The following is a 22,948-nucleotide window of genomic DNA, read 5'->3' on the forward strand; positions in this document are numbered from 1 at the left end:
CTTATTGCAGATCCAAAGACTTTAAAGATGACATCTTTAGAATGAGTCAGCAGGAGGATGAAACCTTAGAAGAATATCTAGAACGGTTTGTCTATAACTTGCAAAAATCTAAACACCGAACAATGCCTCCTGATCTAGTCCGCACAATATTCTTGAAAGGTATCCGGGAAGAATACATGGATGATCTCAACTTAATGGGCAAAGGTGACATCTCTGCCTTACCCTTTGAAGAAATAGCTGAACTGTGTGAAAAATATTCAAGAAGTAAAGCCAAAATGGGAAAGAGAACCTTGTCATCTAGGGTCACAAAAACTGCCTCTGCTAATGTCACCCGGGCTGAAATTGGTAATCTTTTAGAAGAGTTCAAAACAGATTTGTTGAGCACTCTAGGAAACCAAATTGATACCTTAAAAGCCAAAAAGAAACAGGAGGAAGAAGACAATATCATGGCTATTTTCTGCCCCAAGTGTCACAAGAAACATGCATTAAAAGACTGCCCTCTAGAGAATATCCAAGTATGTGCTTTCTGTACTGAGCATCATGATATGTTTAACTGTCCTAAAGTTAAAATTTTGCAGAACTGTAACATGGCAGCCAGCACAGAGATGGAGAACGTGTACTACATGGGTGCAAAGCGACCATGGCAGCCAAGGCAAGCACCCCAAGGTATGTTTCCTAATCAAAATATGCAATTTCCTATGAATGATCAGATGTATGCACAAAACTCATGGAATATACCTATGCCATGGCAACATGGAAACCAACAACAAAATCAATGGAGACTGTCTCAACAGTATTCCCAATCCTACCATCCATATCCTCAATCATACCCACCTTACTCACAGTCATATCAGCAGTACCAACAGCCATATCCATCACATTCACAGCCATATCAGCAGCACCCTCAGCAAGTTGTTTATCAGCCCCAACCTGCTCAACAAACACTGCCTGCTCCTCCACAAATAAATGTACCACAACTTCAATTTCCAACTAACCCACAACCTCCCAGACCCACACAAATACCTGCTCAAACTGTCCCAAATCCGAACAATAGAGCAGAGAGGCCAGCCTATAATGTAGAGGAAGGAACCTCCTACTCCACACTGCCTTTGCAAAACATTAATCTGAGGTCTGGTAGGGTGCTTCAAAAGGATTCTCCAATAACAGATCAGCAAGAAGAAAACTTAGAAAAAGAAAATGAAATGACAACTCAAACAAAACCAAGCAGTGAAACCAAGGACAAACAGATGCAATCACTGCACCCACCTTTTCCAGACCGTTTGGTCCAAGTAAAACCACCACTGCCTCCACCACAATTTGATGTCTTGGATGAACTTAAAAATGTCTACATAAAAATCCCTTTGCTGCAAGCTATAAAGGACATTCCTATCTACACCAAAGCCATCAAAGACATGTGTCTCAAGAAACCTGCTAGAAAGAGGATTGATCCTCAGACCATTCATGTTTTAGGAAATTTAGCAGGCCTTATGACCAATACCATCTCCATGGAGAAGTATGTTGATCCGGGCATTCCAAAAGTGACCACCATCATTAACAACATACGGATTCCAAACACCTTGATAGATCTAGGAGCCGCAATCAATGTCATGACCCTTGAAACCATGAGAACACTCCAGCTTATGAATTTGCAACATACCACGATTGTTCTTGAACTAGCTGATAGGTCCAAAGTCATTCCTGAGGGGATTTTGGAAGATATCATTGTCTCACTGGACTCTTGGGAGTATCCAGTGGATTTCCTAGTCCTTCAACCCAAATCCAATCTAGGAGGACATCCTATCATTCTAGGTAGACCATGGTTAGCGACTGCTGATGCATTTATTGGATGCCGATCAGGTAACATGATTATCTCTAGAGGGACTGAAAGGAAACAACTCACCCTCTATCCATCGGCACAATCACCTGCAGTAACACATAACTTGTGGCTTGATGATAAATTTAATGACAAAGAGGAAGTACAATCTGTTTTTAGCATTGACCAGATCTATGATTTCCACGAAGACAATAATGATTTGGTAGAACTATTTCTTTCTCAACCTGATGTATCTGAAAATTTGAGAAATGAACAATATAATGCTGCAGATGTACTTCTGGCTCAAAACTTTCAAGAAACATGCACTATCCACTCCTTGCAATCTACATTTCATGACATCTTTCCAGTTCAATCCATCACCAATACACAGAGTCAAGTCATAGAGATCAGTCCAGGGAAAACTTTGAACATAGGCAACCACCTAGACTCATCTCAACAAGAGAAATTGATTAGACTCTTGACGAAGTACCAAAAAGCCTTCGCTTGGGATTACACTGACATGCATGGGATTCACCCCGACACATGCACTCACCACATCTACACAGATAGCACCATTAAACCGGTGAGGCAACCACAAAGAAGAATGAACCCCATGCTCCAAGACATTGTCAGAGAGGAGTTGCAAAAACTTTTGAGAGTCAACTTTATATATCCTATTTCTGACAGTCAGTGGGTATCCCCATTGGTTATTGTGCCCAAGAAAAATGGCAAGTGGCGCATTTGTGTTGATTACAGACAGCTGAACAAAGCAACGCTCAAAGACTACTTCCCACTGCCATTCATTGATCAAGTGTTAGACACCCTAGCCGGCAAATCATCATTTTCCTTTCTTGACGGTTTCAGTGGCTACAACCAGATCCGGATTGCCTCTGAAGACCAGGACAAAACCACCTTCACCTGTCCTTGGGGCACCTATGCCTACAATGTTTTGCCATTTGGACTTTGTAACGCTCCAGCTACATTTCAGCGAGCTGTGTTAGCTATTTTTGCTGATTTGATTCATGATTGTGTTGAAGTGTATATGGATGATTTTTCAGTATATGGCAATTCTTTTGAACATGCATTAGAAAATCTAGAGAGAGTTTTGAAAAGGTGTATTGAAGCTAACCTGTCCCTCAGCAACGAAAAGTGCTTCATGATGTTAAATGAAGGGATAGTGTTGGGCCATTATATCTCTTTTCAAGGCATCCAGGTTGACCCAGCCAAGATCCAGATTATTGCCGATTTGCCTATTCCACAGAATCAGAGAGAGGTAAGAAGTTTTCTTGGGTATGCTAGTTATTACCGCAGATTCATTGAACATTTTAGCAAGATAGCCTTACCTTTGTTTAAACTTCTAGCCAAAGATGTACTTTTCAATTGGACTGAGAACTGCCAACATGCATTTGAACAACTCAAAAAGAAACTATCTACCGCACCAGTCCTGAGAGGGCCTAATTGGAGTTTACCATTTCATATTTTTACCGATGCATCTGACACTGCAATAGGTGCATCCTTAGGCCAAAAAGAAGAATCTTGTACATATGCAATTTATTTCATTAGTAAAAATCTCACACCTGCCGAGCTAAACTATACAGTTACAGAAAAGGAAACACTTGCCATCATTTATGCTGTGAATAAATTCCGCCATTACATAACTGGTTATGAAGTGTTTGTACATACTGATCATTCTGCCATTCGACATCTCATGAATAAACCAATAACTAGTGGCAGAGTTACCAGATGGTTACTATTGTTACAGGAATTTAACATCACAGTGTTAGATAGACCAGGCAAAGAAAACCAGGTGGCAGATTTTCTGTCTAGACTGCAAAATCCAGGTGAGATTGTTCCTGTTGAGGATTCTTTTCTGGATGAGCACTTATTTGCAATTTCCATAGTAACTCCTTGGTTTGCTGATTTAGCTAATTACTTGTCTACAGGTAGAACGCCTCCACATTTCACTGCAAAGGAAAGGAAAAGACTGATCAAACAAAGTGCTAGATATTCATGGCTTAATGGCGATCTCTTTTACACTGGTTTTGATATGATCATTAGGAGATGTGTACGAAATGATGAGGTAATTGACATTTTAAAATCTTGCCATGATGAACCATGTGGTGGGCATTTTGCAGCGAAGCAGACAGCCTTCAAAGTTCTTACTCTTGGATACTACTGGCCATCCATTTTCAAGGATGCCAAGAAGTATGTAAAGAGTTGTGACAGCTGCCAAAGAATGGGCAGACCAACAACTACCGATCAGATGCCCCTTCAGCCCCAAGTTCACTTAGAACCATTTGATAAGTGGGCTCTGGACTTCATAGGACCTATCAACCCAGCCTCTAATGGTAAGAAGTACATCCTAGTATGTACTGATTACGTCACAAAGTGGGCAGAAGCAAAAGCACTGGTAAGAGCAACCGAACACACAGTAGTCAATTTCCTTTTTGAGGAGATCTTTGTGAGGTATGGAGTGCCAAGAGAAATTGTCACTGATCAAGGTACTCAATTCACCTCAAAGCTCATGAAGGACATCACAGACAAGTACCAAATAAAGCATAGGAAAAGTACCCCCTACCATCCACAGGCCAATGGGCAGGTGGAATCAACCAACAAGACTTTGGAGGGGATCATTACCAAAACTGTTGCAATGAACCGGAAAAATTGGGAAGAAAAGCTCAAAGAGGCACTCTGGGCTTACAGAATTACTTGGAAAGATACCATCGGATTTACACCATACCAATTGGTGTACGGTAAGGATGTCATGCTTCCTATTGAATTCCAAATTCACACTTTTAAATTAGCTGCAGATTTACTAATTGATTTGGATCAAGCACAAAAAGAGAGAATCCAGCAGTTGAACCAGCTGGATGAGATGAGGCAGCAAGCAGAACAAACCACCATCCTCATGCAAAAGCACAGGAAGCAATGGCATGATTCACACATTAAGAAGAAGCACTTCAAGGAAGGTGACTGGGCTCTGCTTTTTGATTCAAAATTCAAGGATCATAAAGCTAAGTTCACCACCCATTGGATGGGCCCCTATGAAATTGTTCAGGCTTATGACAATGGTTCAGTAAAGCTCCAAACTATTGATGGCGGGGGTCATTCCTTCACAGTCAATGGTCATCGCTTGAAGCTGTACAACAAGCCCATCAGCAAGCAAGATTTTCTCCATACACTATCTCAGCAAGAAGAGGTTGAGATACTGCAGCCCTCAGCTGCAGTATCACTGCCTTAGTTTCATTTCCTTTCAATTTCAAAATCAAGAAGAAAAATAAAAAGAAAAAAAACCAAAATAATAAAAATAAAAAAATAAATAAAACAAAAACTAAAAAAAATAATAATGGGTTAGATGTGAAAACCAGTATCTGGCACAATCTAACCCCGAATTCCTACCTGAAAACCAATTTATTGGCGGGTATGAATTCTCTTTCTTTTGTTCATTGTTTCATTTCTCAGTTGAATCATGACTTGAGGACAAGTCAAACTTTAAGTCGGGGAGAGAGGCATCTGTTCTGTTACTTTTATCTCTCCCTTGTAAATTCTTCAGATTTCTTATTCTATATTTCACTGTAAATTCCCAACAGCAGCTTGTTACTAGCAGTAATTCCAGACTTTAACAAATAAGCTGTTCTGTCATGATTTTATTTCAGAGGGACCTGGTTATAAATATTTTGCAGGGGACCTGTTCTGTTCAGACATCTATGCTACCAACACCAGTAGTCCAACACTAGCAGTCATGGGACCTGTTTAAGATTTTCAGAAGGGACCTGTTAAAGCAATTGACACCTGTTAAGACATTCCAACCAGCAGTAATGGGACCTGTTTAAAACATTCAGTTGGGACCTGTTAAAAAAAAAGTTTTTGACACCAAAGGCTACTTCAACAGACTTCCACCAAGCTTTTACAAGGATTTGGGCACCAACACTTCAGCAAATGGCAAGCTCAGTGAACCTGTAACAATACAAAGAGCTGCATGAACATCTTCAGTTTTCTCAAAGGACCTGTTACATTCAGTTTTCTCAAGGGACCTGTACATTCAAATTTTCTTAAGGGACCTATTACATCTTCAGTTCTCTAAGGGACCTGTACATTCAAATTTTTCAAAGGGACCTGTTACATCTTCAAAAAAATTTCTCAAAAGACCTGTGCATTCAATCTCCCTCAGAGGACCTGTCAAAAAGAACAGTCAAAAAGGATTAGCAACTCAGCATGTCAAATGATCAACAAAGGAGTAATGTATTTCTGTTCTTAAACATTTAATTTCCTAGATTGGTTTTTAATGTAACTTTGGTGACTATAAGCTGTTGTAATTGATTTCAAGGACACCTATATACATCAATCTATCACCCTTATCCCACCAATTCTCATCATTCCCCTACATTAACCTATTCATATCCCTAAAACCCATTACCAACACATCCACCTTGTCATATACCCTACAGGCATACCAACATTCTCTATATGACCGAATACTAATTGAAAAGGGCACGTGGTGAGCTGTGTATTTTTAAATACAAAGGATGAGATAGATGTGGAAGCGGCCTATATATATATTTCACTCCATACAGTCAAATCATAATAAGCGGCCTATATATATTTTACTCCACACACAGCCGAATCATAACTTCGCCACCCAGCATTATAGCCCAACACTATGGGTACGCTCTCAGCGTTCTTGTGGTAACATGCATGCAAGCGTACAGCACTCTGTTTTTTAAATGAATGATTACATTGTGAAGTGAGTACAGGGTTATTTCACCATCCTTTCCACCCTCGATTCCCATAACTTCCAAGGTGAGAATCAGAAGCAAGGAGCGCGAGGAGATTATTATCATTTGGGTGGAGTTACAAAGTGAAAATCTGAAGCAAGGAGCGCCGAGGAGAGTATCACCGTTTGGGGTCGGTTTACACAGTGAAACCAGTGAGCGCCGAAAAGGGAAAGCATCACCATTCTATTTCTAACTCCCATCACAGTCATATCGACCGGCCAAGCACCATATTGAAGACTGAAGGAAGCGATATATACCAGGTAACCAACTTGACATTTCTGTGTTTAAATTTTAAAGAGTATAGACAGAGAAGGGTTAGAGGCACAACCCTCTGCCATCACCATGACTAATAGGGTCGAACCCAGTATATTCGACATCTCACAATACCATGAGGATTGCATTGAGATTCTTAGAGAAACACAGTGGTTACCTTTTCTGGAAAAATTCCATGGGAGTAATGAGGAAATCACCAAGCAATTTGCCTTCACCTTTAATGGAGAAAAGGCCCTAATAGGCAACTTCTCCTTCAGAATCTCAGAGGATACTATAGCTCAGGAAATTGGAATTAGTCCTGAAGGAGAGAAGTACTTTAAAACCAAACAATTTAAGGAGAAATCATGGACACAGTTCATGTCCAGATCTAGAGTTTCCTCAGTAAATTGGAAGAAGGGTGTTCCAAGAAGCTGGTTAGTTCATCCTTGGGATGAAATGGTTTACATTCTTCAAAAGTTCATAACCTGTGAAGGTAGGTATAGTATTGTTTATCTATACCACATCAAGCTACTCCTCCATTTAAAGAAACAATGTGTAATCAGTGTGCCATATTTTATGCTGCAAAGTTTAACAAAGATGGCCAAAACTATCCAGAAGCAAAAGGGGAATGAAGACAAAAGCCTGTAACATTTTGGCCTAATTAAAATCCTCATTGAACATGAGTTGCAGAAGCGAGGGAAGCCATGGAAAGAATTCTTAGCTGTCAATCAAATCAGAGATGAGGAGGAAAAAGAGGAAGTGCAAGAAGATTCAGGGTTTATGAAGGACATTGATGAGGAAATTCCAGTGTCCAAAGCCAGCAGAGCACCTCTACCTGTGGGCAGCATAAGGACCAGGAACATGCAAAAAGAGGATGCCAAGAGGGCTGAGAAAGACAGAATTTTTACCACCTACTCACGAAGAACAAGGAGGACACCAAAAACTCAGTTGCAAGAAGACCAGTTTGAATCTCATGCACCTTCACAAATGGATGTTGAGAGTGGTGACCATTCACTACCAGCACCAGAAGTTGACATGGAGGTAGAGAGCCGTAACAAACAGGAAAAATGTTCACCACCTCCCACCAAAAGACAGAAGAAATTAGAAAAACAAATTGAAGAATTGAAGGAAGAGCTCATGGAAGCTAACATGTTGGAAAAAGTTATTAAAAAGGAAAATGAAATGCTCAGGGCACAAAGCAAAGAAACACAGAAAACAAATGAAAAGCTAAAGGAAAGAATCAGTGAGTTGGAGACTGAGCAAACTGAGATTTCCAACTGGGCCACTAAGTGGTACAATCAGAAGAAGGCTCTTAAAGAAAAATATAAAAAGTTAAAGCAGGAGCTCAAGGGACAGAATGATCACCAGGTGAAGAAGAATGTAGATACTTTGCTCAAGGCAGCAGAGATCCATGCAGGGATGGAGTTCAAGGGGAGTACTTCTGGGGTAGCATGAGGACATGCTAAGTCCTTAAGTCGGGGAGAGATGTTGGTATCATCCCAAGACCCTTTTTCCTTCCCAAAAACATATCATTTATCCATACATTTTCATCATATATCCCTCAAAATCCTTGAATATTGATTATTAATCGTTTTATAGTTATTAAATTGCATAGAAATTAATTTAGGGGTTTTATGTTCAAGAATTGGAAGTTTTTGATGACATGGTTACAGGAAGTACCCACATCCTGTAATGAGCTTATCGTTTGACATGTGGCGCAACAAATGAGCTAGAACGAAAGGCATGGGCGAAAAGCAGAATGTCCAAGCATGGACAAACACCTATCTCCCAGCCAAATCGAACCTCCTATGTATGCGGTCAACTCAAGTCAAAGCAGGGCACTCTGGCAGATAAAAGCAGCAACAGCATCGTTCCATTTTCATTTTAGTTTTTGTTCTTTTTGAAACACTTAGCATGGAAACATTTTGAAAAGGCTTATGTAATAAAAGCGGCAACAGCCGAATGTACATTCATTGTATCGATGACATGGCTGTGTGTACGCATATGTAAATACAGTTAGGTTAATGTTTGAAGGGTTAATCGTTGAATTGTTTTCTCAGAACAGAGTTTTAAGTTAATACAAAGACCTATTCACAGTCACAACGTGTGTATACCTCTTGCATTGATTTGATAGCTGATCGGTTATAGCCAGTGTACCCTTAGGACGCGGACAAGCCCTGCGTTCTTCGATTGGTATACTGTTCATTTGTTTTGTTACATTTCGGTTATCACATGTTCGCACAATATTTATATTGGATTCGATTTATATAGCATATTGTTTGCATCACAGTTACGATTACATAGCTTTCGATTTACACAACCTATGGTTTGCATAGCAGTTACATAGCTTTGATTTCCATAGCCTTTGATTTTCATTGCATGTATATGGTGTGCGCTTATGAATGGTTTATGGTTATGTTGAATGGTCAGCACTAGGATTTGGAAGGGAGTCTTGTAAGGGATTCGATCCCTGTGTGACTTATAGAGACATTATCATAAACTCTGTTTTGTTTCACAGTTCATTTATGTTCTCTTTATATAGTTTGATAGTGTAAATATCTTTGCATGCTGTGTGTGTTTACCAAACAAGGGTTTTCTGGGTGATATCTCTGTAAGGAGGTTAAAATCATTGTTACAGTCATACACAGTACTTAGGTTCATGGTTTGATTTGATAGATGCATCTCATAACAAGCACTGTAATCAAGCATATCAGTAGGGTAATCTAGGTGTGTGAATGATAGGCTACATATTCCGGTCTTCCGTAAAGAAGCCTTGTAACCTACATCATAATCACTTGGCCAGAGATTCTTTATGTCTATATATTTTAGACCACGCCTCTAAGCTTACGCACCTCGGTCGATATTAAATATAGAGTCTAGTCTAGTACCCTAGCTGGAACCACTACAATGCCAAAATGCTTTTACATGTCTGAAAAGGTGTGAGTCTGAAGCTCCTATGTTTTGAGGACTCGATTGGAATTTTCCATTCCATATTTCTACAGATGCCTTTGATACTGCTATTGGAGTCATATTGGGACAATAGAAAAAATGGAAACCTCATGCCATCTACTACATCAACAAGAATTGTACCTCAGCATAACTAAACTATACGATAACTAAAAATGAGTTTCTTGTTATTGTGCATGCTATCAATAACTTTCGACATTATATTATAGGATATCAGGTTTTGGTACATACTAACCACTCTGTCATTCGATTTTTAATGACTAATCCTATTACTAATGGTAGAGTTACTAGGTGGATACTCTTGTTACAATAATTTGACATTGCTATTGTAAATAAACTTGTGAAGGATAATGTCATTGTTGACTTTCTTTCTAAGCTTACCAATGGTAGTGGTAGTGATAGTTTACCTATTGAGGATTCATTTCTAGATGGACACCTTTTTTGCAGTATCCACTCACTCACCTTGGTACGCAAATATTACTAATTATCTTGTTGTAAGAAGCTTCTTATACAACCTCTCTCCTGGTGAAAAGCAAAAGATCATCTCACAAAGTGTTCGATATTCCTGGGTGGATGGCTATGTATTTTACACTGGGCTTTATCTTGAAACTTGACATTGTGTGAGGGAAGATGAAGTCCAAAATATCTTAAAGGATTGCCATGATGAGCCTTGTGGTGGACACTTTATTGATAGGAGAACAAGTCATAAAGTGTTTTGTGTGGTCTACTTTTGTCCCACCATATTCCAAGATACAAATAAGTATGTACAAGGGTGTGACAAATGCTAAAGGATTGGCCAACCCATCTAATCAGATGAGATGTCATTACAAACTCAGTTGGATATCAAGCCTCTTGAAAAATGGGTGCTTGATTTTGTGGGACCTATTAATGCCCCATCTCATAAAAAATCCTACATTATAGTTTGTATAGGTCACATAACCAAGTGGGTCAAGCCCAAGGCACTCACCATAGCCATCGAACAATTTGTTTCATACCTCTTGTTCAAGGACATCTTTGTTTGTTATGGAGTGCCGAGAGAAACAATTACATATGGAGGACCACAATTTACTTCCCAGCTGATTGAGAAGCTCATCAAGAAGAACAAAATTCACAACAAGATCACCTCACCGTACCACCCATACGCTAATAAATAGGTGTAGAGTACCAATAAAGTCATTACGGTTATCCTTGCTAAGATTGTGGCTAGTCACCATTAAGATTGCGTGAAGAGACTTGCGGAGGCACTTTGGGCCTATAAGACTACATGGTGGAACACCATGGGTTTCTCTCCATATGAGCTTGTGTATGATAAGAGTCTTATTTTTCCTATAGAGTTTGAGATCAAGACACTTAGGACTGCTTTAGAAGTGAATATAGATTTAACTAAAACACAAAGCCATCATTTGAACCAGCTTAATGAAATGCGCTTGGCTAGCATACAATGCACCAATATTATTTACCAATAATGTGCCAAGTGGCATGACATGTTTATAAAGAAGGTATTTTAGAAAGGTGATTGGGCACTACTATATGACTCCAATTTCAATGACTTCAAAGGGAAGCTTTGCACCAAGTGGTTAGGTCCTTATAAGGTAGACACAATATTCGATAATGGGATTTTTAAGTAGACAACCATCGATAGATCAAAAACCTCCTTGCTTGCCAATGGACACCATATTCAATTATATCATAAACCAGTTTCTAAGGATTGATTTTTTCACATTGTCTCAAATTCAGATCTTAAGATTATTGGGGATAATAAAATAAAATAAATCTAACAATGAAAACCCCTTTGGGGCACGATTAGAAAGGTATCAACTGAAAAAATAGCTTGTTGGTAGTTGATACCACTTTCGGTTGAATTATATATCCTTCTTCTAAAAAATAACAGCTCTCATATGCATATTTTTAGATGTTACTACAATTGTCATTGCATTGATTCTTGATACACTGACGTTAATACCATGTGCACTATCATTTCCATACGTTGTTACAGAACATTTTGTTGTTGTAACCGCACAATTAAACCTTGACATTTTTCTCCAAAGGGGCCCACTGAAGTCGCTTGCCACAAACTTTGCAACATTATTATTTTTTCCAAGTAAGCATCATCACATCATATGATAAGCATCTGATAGGTATGTCTCTCATCATATGATAAGCATTTGATAGGTATGTATCTCATCATATGATAAGAATCTGATAGGTATGTCTCTCTTTCATTTACTTGTATCATTGCAATTCGTGACACGACCCACCTTCCATGACGGCCAAAGAAAATCTCCACTTTAGTTGGGGGTGGATTTACATCATACCACTGTGTGATACATTATTTGCCAAGACACCAATACCATGACATACATCGTGACTTGGCACACCACATACCAATTATGGACATGTGCATCACCACTCCCCATACCACCATTTATTTCCTTTCCATCGTCGTTACTCTAACCCAATCTCTCGTAATCCGTCTATATCCAAGAAACAAGTTTACCTTGTATAGGAATAAGCTATTTCAGTAGGAAAACCTTTGTTCCAATAGAAAAGGCCAATTTTCTGAGAGAGGGTGAAAAAATAAAAAACAAGGGTAGAGTTATAGAAATAGCTTCATTGCCACACCCATGGAGGATGTAGCATACTTTCTATAGAAATATATTACTTTTGAAGGTCGATTTCAGATAGTTTAAAACTATCACTTCATGTTGTTGGCCCACATCTACCATGAGAAATTAGTCAACATGCCTTACTTCTTACTGGAATCATAAAATCATATGGCCAATGTTGTTAAGAAGGTAAAGCACCCCGAAACCTGCATAACAAATCATGGGATTATTAAGTTTTTCATGGACAGGATTGGTGACCTCTGTTATAGGGTGAGCTCGAGGAATTGGCAGAGAATAATTGAAGATTCAATTATAAGAAGAAATAAAGGAACAAAGAAAGGATGTTGGGATGGAAGAGGTTGGATCGAGCAGAAGGGATGGTACTGACATTGAAACCTCTCCTGCGAAAGACTCTCGTGTTGACACTCTTGTTGAGGACCCCCTGGTTAATACACTAGTTGATATAACCATTAGAGTATGGCCCTATTGCAAGAACTTATGGAAACCTCCTCGAGTTTCAAAAGTAGATGAATATTGTGCATGATATATGAAGAAGAATCCTGGACCTTTTTTCCATAAATTGAGAAGCTAAAACAAGGTGCACTGGAAGGTAGTAAAATAAGGTAGGAAGCACCTGATAAGAGATTTAAGGATAAAGATCCATGATGCTACAAAAATTTTGTACATCCCCTTTCAAGCGTACCAATATATGTCAATTTATTAGGCATTATGGGCCTAGATGGCTTGGATTGAAGTTTTGATTTCCTGTGATTTGGCTCCTAGTGCATAGGTATCAACATTATTATTACGAATCCTAAAAATGCAAAAATATGGTAGTTAGAGCTAATTATTTTTTAGGGGTTTAGGGCTATCATAGAGGATCATGCAGATGCTTATAATTTCACTGAGATACACTCACAACATACAATGAAGTTTGGTTGATGGGTCTACATGGGGATATTTAATTTCTTTATTTGGGGGGAGATGTTGGGCTAGCGAATTGCCACACTTTTCACCACCTTTTCCCTACCTTTTTTACCATTTTACCTTCCATAATCACATCCTTTTATATAATATTTTATCCTTTTTACCAAGGTATCTCAATTTCACATGTCACTCTAAATAATGACCTTTTTCTTGAATATGACAAGAGAGTAGTTGTTTTTGGGCATTTTACTGACAAAATGATGAAGAAGAATGTGTACACCTAGTTGACTAAGACATTCTTACTCGCTTGTTCCAGATGATGGGATGTCATTTTTCTAGGATTTTGTGACACTGTTATACCAGGTCAATGACATCTTGCTTTGATGTTATCCATTGTTGATACTAGTTTTGTGTTGATACAATTCTTGGTGCCATCTTTGGGTGTTGACACATACATTATTACATAGTGGGGTCAACTTGGACAATTGTGCTGGCAAAGAATTGAATTTTATTGATAACATGGCCAACTTAGCCATGATGATTATGATTCCCAACATTCTAGCTACTCACTAAAATGAGGCAATTGTCGTGACATCAATATTATTTGTAATTAATTTATTGTAATTCTCGTAGAAAGGACCTTCAATTACTATAATTCAAAATACCTGAGAATTGAAAGATTCTCATGGTTGTTCATCGTGATTTGTACCAAAATTGGACTAGGTAGACAAACTTATTAGAAAGATATCTCTGGCCTGAAAAGGGGGCTAGCATTATTATTTTGAATTGTTCATATGTACATCTTATTTTTCAGAATTTTTGCCATCCTTGACAACTTCGTGGTTCACCTTATGATTTGTTGTGCTAGCTTGTGAGTTGTAAGCTTTTCCAACTCCGTGTTAAGGAGGAACAACCCTACTCTTTAGTGGGGATTGTTGTGTGTGCATAAAGGTATCATAGTTTCTTTGTTTATTTGCTTTTAGGTTGAGGTTTTGATTCATGTAGTTGTTTTTAATCATTGTTACAATTTTCTTGTTGTATTGGGGCACTACTATTACTAATATGTTATGTTTGTTTTTTTGTTGCTACAACAGCCTCCAAATCTTGGCCCATATTCAAATTTTGTAGCCTCCCTTTGACCATGTGAACCGTCATTTTTACTTGTTAGAATGATTTTACATTTGTTTCCCAAGTTTTCAAGTCCTCTTCTAAAGGAATCCCAAGTGTTGTATTTTGATTAAGGGCAGTGTCATCCTTTGTAAAAAGTAGTTTTTGCACATTCTTAAGAAGGAAAATTTGGTGCATTCTCTTGCATTAATCAATCCAATCCATCATGAGGATATGAATTGGACTCATTATTAGGGTATTACACACTTTCTTTTTATAGTTGACACGTGTCGTAATGTATATAGTAAGTTTCACACTTGGAAGTAACTGTTGTTTTGTTGTTGTTTCAGTGAATGAAGGTTTATTTTGGGTACTAAGTGTTTCCTTGTCATATGATTGATAGTTTATAAGTGTGTGATCATGTTCAAGTATTTTCATGTTCTCATTCTTACCCTCTTGTCACATTGATCCCACACTTTGTCATTTTCAAAGTTCTCATTGTCCTTGCAACTTTCTCAATCTCCAACCAACCCTTTAGCCCTTTGGAACTGCACACTATGTAGTCCTAAGTCACAATGAAGCACCCTCTGCCTCCTAGAACTACACATTTCTAGTGGAAAACCTCCCTCAACTGTGCACTATGCAATCCTAGTGCTCAGATCTACCAGTTACACTTTCCCAATGCACAGTTCAGGATCATCCTAGCCTTGCCCTGTGCACTATGAAATCACAATGGACAGTGGAGCCTCTTATGGACCCTTATAGTCCTCATATGTGTAGTCCCTTAAGCCTCTTTGTCTACCAATACACACTTTGTAGTCATAGTGCCCAATCATGCCTCCCTACCTCTTAAACTTCTCTAATGCGCAATCCTTGACCTACCTCTCTCTGTCAACTATGAATTGCACAGTAATAGTCCCTCGTCCATCACTCCTTGTCTCCTTCCCCTGTACATTGCACCGAAGAAATCCTTTCTCCTCAATACTATGCACTGTCTTATCACAGTTAGCATATTGCATGAGAAACAAGGTAGACTAGGTGATTTCAGAATTGATGTTGTCTTGTCATGAGTGAACTTCGCTTGCAGGCGTATATTATCATGGTAGGATGATGATCAAGGAGGACATTAAAAATATGTTGTAAGAAGGTACTTGTGGAGGCGAGACACAAAGGGACAATGAATACCTGGATGAAGAAAAAGATGACATGGAAGACTCTATAACATGACTAGCCTTGGAGGATGAAGATGAAAGTACAAGAATATCTATCATGAAGACAAGAAGGAAACAACAAAGAAAAGAGCTTGATAAAGACACACTACAAAGAAGTCTCATGTCACCATCACCAAGTCATGGCCTCTCAAAGTCTCACCACTAGATTCATATGTGTCATTGTATTTTGCCACATGTAATGTTGTATTTTGAAAATGAGGAAATGCAAAATGTGTGGAAACCCAAGGGTCCCACATGGAATGTGAAAAGTCACTAGAAATTTCTAAATTCATGTAGAAGCTCAAAGTTCATATAGGAATTTGAAAAGTCACATGGGAGCTCAAGAGTCATGATGGAAGGCCAAGAGTCACAAAGGAGGTGGAGAGTCACCTCATTTGCTATATATACACCCTCATAGCTCAAGCAAAGGACTTTTCACCTTGACTTCTCAAGCTAGGCATAGGAGAGAAGATTAGTCTTTTGAGGAGCAAGTGGTGGCTTAACGTTCCACTATGTTAAACACACATGGACAGCAAAGACAAAATGAAAGATAAAACATGCAATACATTTTTTATTAACATAAGATATACATTTATAGTACAATATGTGACTCTTGGGTTTCAGATCCCAAGGTCTCTTGGACTGCTTTGGTCTATTCGGCTTCCACACTAACCCATTTAGGATTAGGTGTCCAACATTCCCCCCCTTAATCCGAAGGGTTATGTATGAGTCCAAGAAGAGAGCTGTAATACAAAATGTGCAAAAAATGCATGGCAGCACTAGGCTGAATGTGCTCTATGAAATGTTGGTATAAAGGGCGGTGGTTTAAGGATGACCACCAACACTGGAACGCTTAGTGCAGTTCCCGGAACTCTTCCAAAACTGGCAAGAAACTGAAGTTTTCTGCTAGAGGAAGTGATCCTATTGTTTTAAAGAGGGAAACCTTCAACCATAAAAGGGAGGTCTCACCCCGCATAAAAGGTAAAACTTCAACCTGAAAAGGGAAGTCTCAACCTGTGATGGTTTAAGGATGACCAACAACTCTGGAATGCTTAATGCAATTCCTGGAACTCTTCCAAAGCTGGCAAGAAGCTGGTGTCTTCTGCTAGAGGAAGTGTTCTCAATTTTGTTCCTGGAACTCTTCCAAAACTGGCAAGAAGCTGAAGTCTTCTGCTAGAGGAAGTGTCCCAGATTGCCAACTGAAGGCATGCTCAGGGGCATCTTTGTCTCTGGCTACAACTCTGAAACTAGTGTGGCAGGTTGTGGCTCAGGCTCGCTTGATGTGACTTTGAAGCTTGTAGATGACCATCATTTCCCCCCCTGTCAAATACAAGGTGAGATGATGGAGAAAACTCAACTGCAAGACTGTTCAATATTCTGGAACAAGTTCTGACATGTGTTTGGAATATCTTCTTGGCTGTTGATGCCCATTGCCAAGAAGCGATCCATCCAAGATGAATCTTTGTTCTTGCAGGGTGTTTGTTGCTGAAGCATCTGTGTGAAGAATGGCTGGTTTTATGACAGTGCTCACATGGATGAAGATCAAAACAGTGATCTTTCAGATGGCCAACTCGGTCACAGTGTTGGCATTTCACGATCTGTTGTTGTTGTTGTTGCTGTGGAAGAGGGGCAGAGTCTGGAACAGCTGAAGCTGAACTGTCATGAGGAGTAGATGAACTGTCATGAATGAATCCAGCGCTGTGAAACTGAATGGGCTTTGAGTAGTCTGGAATATGAAAGGACAAGTCCTTATCATATCCAAGACCAGTTCTGTGCTTGTTGTGGACAAGCCATTCCCAAGGTCTGATGATGGGCTTGGGAAGTGCAGACTGAGTTTCTGCATCTGCATGTACAGCTGCTGCTTTATTGGGCATTGGATCTGAATGAACTTGCTGCTGATGGGTTGCAGTCTCAATGTTCTGAACAGAAACATGTTTAGAATGATGACTCTTCTGTTTTAATTCTTCTTGCTGAAGCTGAGATTCAAGCTGCAAAAAATCGATCTTTTCCTGTGCATTTTGTAGACATGTCTGAATTTCTGAGAGAGATCCTTTGCTGATTTGTAATGTGTCATCAACAGTAGATAATATTAGAGTTTTAAGGAACTGTAATACTTCACTGGTTCTGGCCATTTTTTTTCTTCAATGTCTGATTTACACCTTAAAAACTGATCACAACTACTACTCAATGCAGAAAAGTAATATCTACTCACAGTACACAACAATATCCTTTATAAATGTCAGCAAATGATCAGTGTGCAACATAAAAGATTACAATCAGCTCACCAAAATCTTTATGCAGCAGTGGAATCAAGGAATCAATGCACTATAATGAGTTTTAAATACAATGCCACAATTGGGGCAGCAGGAACTGCAAACTTGTTTGGATCCTTCAAGTACTCCTTCACTTTCAAATCAGCATCAGCAACATGTTCCCAAAATCCAGGTTCTTTAAAACGGACTAGTAACATGCATCTCAGCAATTTCACAATTGTACCATTGTCTTTTAATGCTTCCACATGTAGTAATAGTCTCCAAATAAACTTATATTATCCAGTAGCAAATTCAGAGATTAAATGCAACGACCATTAAGTGATAGCTACTACATAATGGACTTTTCTCATTCAAAAACTTAACTTAAACAAAGAACAGATTGGAAGATAGAACCCGACAATTAAATGTCAGCGAATACAAATTAGTAGATATGCAATTATCAGTCCCCAAAATGGCACCTCAACATTTGTTTATGATGTACGCTGCCCAGGAAATGGAAGAATAGATTCCCTCTTCACCACAGTCCTTGTATCATCATCAAACCATACTCATTCAACTTCTGAGATAGCATACAGTCCCTTTAATGCAGCTACATCAATAACAGAAGGTGGAAACACGCACAGAATACCGGTGAGCTTGATGTCAAAAGGCTTACAACTAAGCCAAAAGAGGATCTTTATAATCAAAAGCCAGAAGAACTTGTATCTACTAGCATTCCTTCAAGTGTAACTACAGCAGTACAGGATGCCTCTTGCCCTTCTCGGTTCACATACATGGAGAATAATTCAATTCAAACTCAAATGGTGGAGCACATATCTCTGGTCATGTTCCTCTTGTCGCTGGAGCAGCGTTCTTAGCATGGACATTTTCCAAACGAGATATACAAGAACATATTTACCACCCTTGCAAAGTAGTCACAACAACATTGTTTGAAAACTAGTGTTATTAAAATGGTGTCGGTCTAACTCAGAATGGTGGTATTAAACTGCGTCCAGGTTGGCTCAAACTTGAAGCAAGTAATGTATTGATTTTACAGGTGGGCACGGTTATATGATATGGCAAGGAGACAACGTATACAGCGTAATAGGGTAATACATATATATGAACAGCGTATATATGAACAACGTAACAGCGTATATATGAACAGCGTATATGCAGTCAACACACAAATAATAATAACGATACCAAGGACAGCATGAGAGTGGTAAGGAAGGTGGAGGTTCCAACAGCGTTCTGACACCAAACAACTTTCTAAAAGCGTTCCAGCAGCGTGATACCAACAATAATCAGTGTTGAATCATCTTCCTTTACTCCATCAAATTTTTCACATTCTCTGAATGCCAAAATCAAATCCACCTCTTCTCCTTTCGTAGCCGGAATGGTCCCAAAATTATTTACTCTATTATTCCTGTTTGTCACTAAAGCAATGAATGCAGTTGGGCAGCAATCCGCCAACTGATTCACCAGCTCCAGAATAGCTGCGATCCCTTATTGCTGCTAACAGGTTACAGGTGCCCTCGATTCATCAATCATTCAGTACTTTCACTTAGCGTCATCCATTGAGAGACATCGCTGTGGTGTGCCAAGGATGGTCTTCCAGAACAAAACAACCAGCGCTATAGAGCCACACCAAAATGACCAATGCACAGTAAAATGTCGAAGCACAGCAAAATGTCGTTAATATCGATTCCCTCAGAAGTCATAAGCTCTGTGAATGGGCATCTCATGTGGCCCCGGAAAGGCGCTAGACACGCCCATGCTCACGCACTTCTCAACTCAAGACTTTGGCTGATCGCTCTCATGGCGTTCTGTGCTTGCGTTGTGATACTTCAATGCGCTGCTCCTTGGCAACACGGTGCAACCTTCTTGGATTCTCCTTGCAGTTTACCAGACAGCGCTGACCACGGTATTACCCAGTCCATTTCGAGGGTTCTACTTTCAGAAACGGTGCCATCTCTGCTACCTTTGCATTATTTATCTCTGAACACACGGACGGTTCCAACCGGAGACTATAAATCCGTAACAATACTCAGCAGAATGGATTAAATTTTTGTTTTCATGGCAACCGGTGGCAGACATAAAACACCGCAACAATTCTCAGCATTGTGTACATTATATCCAATAACTGAACCGACAACGTCCAAGGCATATACAAACAGCGTGTAAACAATGCATATACAAACCCGTTACCAGTTTTAATGCACTGCACATTCAGAACGATGATACCAGCTGCGTCCTCCACAATTCTTTGTCAGGCAGCGTTCACCAATCGAGCGGCGTGCAGATGTGGTCTCTACACTGTCCACAGTTCAATGGGAATTATGGAGCCACGTCCGAGGTGTAACGGTTGGCAGATTATACCAAAGGCATTGGTTACGGTTGGTTGAGGGTTCAAAACAGATGCGCAGAGAATTGTCAGAGGCAGAGCAGCGCAGTGCAGGACAGAGCAGCGATATTCAATTACTAGCATATCCCAGGCAGAGGCAGAGCAGCGCAGTGCTCAGGGCAGAGGCGTTATAAGGTAGCGCTTGAAAAGAATATGGCAGAGGGCTAGGACTGCTCACAACAGAGGAATGGCAGCGCTGAAACAGGTGGCTCACAGAAACAGGTGGCTCACAATGGAGCAGGGCAGGAGATCGCCCGCTCTGATACCATGTTAAACACACATGGACATCAAAGACAAAATGAAAGATAAAACATGCAATACATTTTTTATTAACATAAGATATACATTTATAGTACAATATGTGACTCTTGGGTTTCAGATCCCAAGGTCTCTTGGACTGCTTTGGTCTATTCGGCTTCCACACTAACCCATTTAGGATTAGGTGTCCAACACACTATTGGAACTAGTGTTGTATCATTGTAATGAGGTATCTTGGGAATTTCACTTAATTTGAAGCTCTTGGAGCCCATGAACTTATATGCATATGTCCTGAATCATTGTAAGATTACTCTTTCATTGTTTGTGGTGTATGTTTATGTTTCTACATACTAATGAAAGTAAACTATTTCATTAGCTTTAGTATGCATCTTTGAACTGTGTGTATTTTTTGCTTTCATAATCATTATTTCTGTGTGAACTATTTCGTAAGATAACTAACGATTCTTTTAAACATACGCGTGTTTCTTTACTAGGATAGTACTATTACTTTTTCTTTAAAGGCTCACTTTCTCTTCCCCTTTTGTGAAAGAACCTTATACACTTTGCAATTGAATACATCACAAGGTTAACTAACTTGTTCATCACGAAAGTATATGAGTTTCTCTTATGTTGTTTGTTGCAGCCAAGTCAAATCATTAAGAATATGGTAGATGTGCCTATTTCTCGAATGGGGCTCCTACTCCAAATAGTGTGAGTTCTAGTTGGGACTTCACATTGGGTTGACCCCCTATATGTTAACGGTTTCCAGCACCATCAATAGTTAGTTTGTAGAAATTTTGAATAACAAAATATTAACATTCATCCATAGCCATTGCAGAATCAATTTTTATCGTTCATATGTTGTTGTTGTTGATGATTTACCATTGATACAAATTACTATGATTCACCTCTATTATAGAGTGTTGATTAGTTGCTACTATATATTGTTATGATTTATTCATGTTACAGAGCCGTGACTGATTGTTGTTTTAGATTGTTATGGTTCATTGCACATCTCAGGATAGACTATTGTTCCAGAATAGTGATCCTACATGTTGTTATAATTATTGATACATAATATTGTGTGTGGTGCCTTACACTTGATTGTTACAATGTTCCTTTATTATTTCCAACCCTATGTCATTGATGACATCTTAGTAGTAGCATTCTTGTTAATAGAGAGGTTTTATTGTTACATGATTCCATTTCTAAATTGGTAGCATAAGAATTGGTAATTACGTTGTTGTGATTGATTTATTTCATGCGAGGGCTTGATTTATGTGAGAGTTATTTATTTTCTATGAGAGTGGTTTAGAGAAGCTAAGTGATCTTTTATTTTTGCAAGTTTGATTTCCAAAAATCCAAAACTAGGTGCAAAGATGTTCCTTTTATGAAGTGCGAAGTTTGAAAATGATATCTTTATTCACAACATTGAGTTGATTTTCATTCCCGCAAATGTGAATAGCCATAGTAACATTAGGTTTAATTGAGGGTTGAGTTCTTTTTGAGGAAGAGTTAGGTGTCTTAGCGTCTAGTTAGGGTCAATTAATGAATGTTGCCTGCATATATTGTGCACGATAAACTTGAACTACCCTAGTTGAAAATTTATGTTAGTGAGCTTGCATTATGAAGGCAATAAAAACCCCAAACAACTATTATTTATGATGCATGGAAAGAAGTAATATAGAAGGAATATAAAGCTATAATCAAGAATGGGGCATGGAAGTTGGTGGACCCTCCATTTGGAACCAAACCAATTGGTTTCAAGTGTGTCTATAAGTACAAATTAGATGGGCTTACTTGAAAAGCACAAAGAAGGGTTCATAGAGAAGGATTTGCACAAAAAGAAGGTGTTGATTACAAGGAGACCTTTCCTCCCACAAAGAAATGGGCCACTATTCATAATCTCTTTGCCTTCGTAGCACATAATAGATAGAAATTCCATCAAATGGATGTGAAGACTACTTTCTTGAATTGAGACCTACAAGAGAATGTCTTCATGTCTCAACCAAAAAGTTTTGTTGTTAAGGGACAAGAATACAAAGTATGTAAACTAAAAAAATCCTTATATGCCTTGAAACAACTGCCACAAGACTGGTATGAAAAGTTAACTAAGCATCTTCTAAATGAATTTCAAGAGCTCTAATCTTGATTATGAAACATTGTTTGTCATTAAAGTTGGAAAAATTGTTCTATATCTTGCAGTGTATGTAGATGATCTATTGATGATAAGGAACAATAAGAGCTATGTTGTAGTCATAAAGAAACAATTGAAGAATTTCTTTGAGATTATAGGTTTGGGACATATTCACTACTACTTTGGCATATAAGTAACTCAAAATCAAAGATATGTATTCATCTCCCAAAAAAATG

This window comes from Pinus tabuliformis, chromosome 3_2, assembly GCF_031772625.1.
Source record: "Pinus tabuliformis cultivar Carrire ecotype Pingquan chromosome 3_2, CPIR1, whole genome shotgun sequence".
Taxonomy (NCBI): Eukaryota; Viridiplantae; Streptophyta; class Pinopsida; order Pinales; family Pinaceae; genus Pinus; species Pinus tabuliformis.